This window comes from Ochotona princeps, chromosome 12 (assembly GCF_030435755.1).
Source record: "Ochotona princeps isolate mOchPri1 chromosome 12, mOchPri1.hap1, whole genome shotgun sequence".
Taxonomy (NCBI): Eukaryota; Metazoa; Chordata; class Mammalia; order Lagomorpha; family Ochotonidae; genus Ochotona; species Ochotona princeps.
Genome location: NC_080843.1, coordinates 56805520 through 56808036, shown reverse-complemented (window position 1 = coordinate 56808036; position 2517 = coordinate 56805520). Strand labels below are relative to the sequence as shown.

General features: G+C 43.5%; 1 pseudogene; it reads right to left on the bottom strand.

The window, feature by feature from the left end:
• Positions 1-2129: 2129 nt before the first annotated feature.
• Positions 2130-2226, bottom strand: LOC118758037 (U6 spliceosomal RNA; annotated as a pseudogene).
• Between the last annotated feature and the right edge of the window lie 291 nt (positions 2227-2517).

Here is a 2517-nt window from a genome sequence, read left to right as displayed (position 1 = left end):
CATAGCCTGCTAGCTCTTTAAAAAACACACTCTGGGAGCTGAAAAGGCGAGACAAGAGGCTTAACAGCACAGTGCTGCATGCTTCCAACTTAATGCCGATACAGATACAGATACAGCATAGAAATGCTTGGTACATTTGGTTTTCTGCAAATTTAAGCATGTTTCTCAAACTGAAATGTCATTATTGACATTCTCATTGTGAAGAGTAAAACATCAAGCTATGAATGATGTTTAATGTGATAATATGGCAGAGGAGGCCCCAAAACACCTCATCCTCCACAAACAGCAATGCAGCAAACCCCAAAAGCTCAACTCAGGAAATGCGCTGCCGTGGAAAACTGATTTCTTTAAAATCACATTTGCTATTTCAATTTAAACTAATATATGCCATATTTTTGCATTTGTAATTTGCCTGTTAGATTTAGAATCAAAGATATCATTCTTCAGCAGATTTTGCAACTACTTTTTTTCTTTTCTTTTTTTCCCCCTAAATGCACTAGAATGCTACATGCCACATTTCTGCCATTGAAGGTTCTTAGGTAGGAAGTCCTCACAGAGCAGTCTTCTGTAGAAGCGGTTGCTATTAACTTTTTCCATTTTTATTATATTTTTGACCATCTTTACATAGTTAATTAGGGTAAAAAGGTTCAAGGGCTACAGGGAAGTGGGTAAGACTAATATTTCCATATTGTTTCCATCATGTATCTGAGGTAAAGGGGGATATTAAGGGAGAAGCCCTACCCAGTCTCCCACCCACCCTGATGTGGGGCATGCTCCGAGGGTCTTGCTCAAGTGGTTTTGATAGTTCAACAGTTACAAATTGCTGCCATTCTCGCCATTCCAAGCATGAAGAAATCGCTGCAGAATCCACTGGTTGACATAGTCCATCTTAAAGTCTCTGTTTGCCCAGTTTTTCACTGCCAACATATAGCTGAGGTGGTTAATTGACTTGTTCTGTCCTCTGTCTTATGGTTAGGGTTTTGAGTCCGGCAGTTCGATTGGGGGGAATCCCCAAAGAAACTTTGTCTGAGGTGTTTCCAGACCAGATTCTTGCATGCGCTAGCAAGTACAGGGCCCGCCACAGACCATCGCCTTGATCAGCTGGTGGTTGCAACTGCTGCATTGGTTGTTTCCAGCCCTGACTTCCACTGGGACCAATGGGTGTTGCAATCCAGCCTGCTTCTGCCCAGCACACGCTCGGCCCTCATGCAGACAAGTGGGAGCTGCAGCCTAATCGGAACAACCTACAATAACCCCACCAGGCTAGCCCCCTACCTTGGTTTGCCAGTATGTGTAGCAGACTAGTCCAGTCTGTCCTACATACCGTTTGGCTCTCATACATGTGAATGGGTATTAAAGCTTAGTTCCATCTAACCAGCTCAACTAACCAGCCCTCACGGATGTTGTTGGTGCTTCTCTGTCTAGCCACTCCAGCCCCTGCCCTGGTTTTCGTGCTCTCCAGTGGGAGTGGTAACCCAAGCTGGAGGAATCCACTATTTCCCTCCCAGGCTTCTCCCACTCCCAGATTATGCACTCTCCAGGTGGCTCTATGGTTTAACTTGAGAGAATTAGCCCCCAGTGCCAGCTTCTGCCAGCTGATGCTGGACTAACCCCAACCAACCCTCACCCACTCTAATTTTAGTTTGCAACAATAGGAACAATCAGCCCAGCCTGGCTTTTCCCTGATGTAGTCCACATGAGGCCCACAGGTGTTGTAGCCTTGCTTAGTCTGGTCTGTTCCCATGGCAGCTCATGCTCTCCAGTGGGAGTAGCTGACCAGCAGGGGAGCTCCTGCCCATATTCCCCCTTCCGGCTCCACCCCCTCCCTTCCTGGTTCTCAGGTGTGAAGGGGCTATTAGAGCTAGAGAACAGTGGTTTTATGAGTGATGTGCCCTGCTGACAGAGCTAATTTTTAAGGAATACAAATGGTTCAACAATTACGTTTTCTCTTGAACCCACAAAATTTAACTCATACAAAATACTTTCTATTTTTTAAGGAACATCAATAAAAGAATGTCCTAAGTACTTCACAAACTCCTTTGTTTTAAAGAGTAGTACTTATTATTTCTTACTCTTCTTTTTTAATAAACCAAAAAAAATTAAAAGCAATAGTTCTTTTTTTATATTTTAAAATTTTGGATCTCTTCATTTATCATCATCCTTAAATAAGGGTCATACTAATCTTCTCTGTGTTGTTCCAGTTCTTCAGTAAACCTGGGTCCAAATCCTGCCTCTACTGCAGACCCCAGCTTCTTACTAATGCACACCCTTGGAGTCGATACACAATCAGGTCCCTCTTGCCCTGGTAGGAGTCTTTCTATTGAGCTTCAGGCTCCTACCTTCTATTGGTTTCAGCCATGGCAGTTGTAGGTCTATGGGGAGTGAATCAGCTGATGAAATATTCTTGTTTCTCCCTCTTATTATGTTTGTGACTGTGGGGTAGGCGAGGCAAGTGAAGACGATCTCTGCTTTTCAAGTTAATAAAAAGTATACAATTTAATTTTTAAGCTACTATGA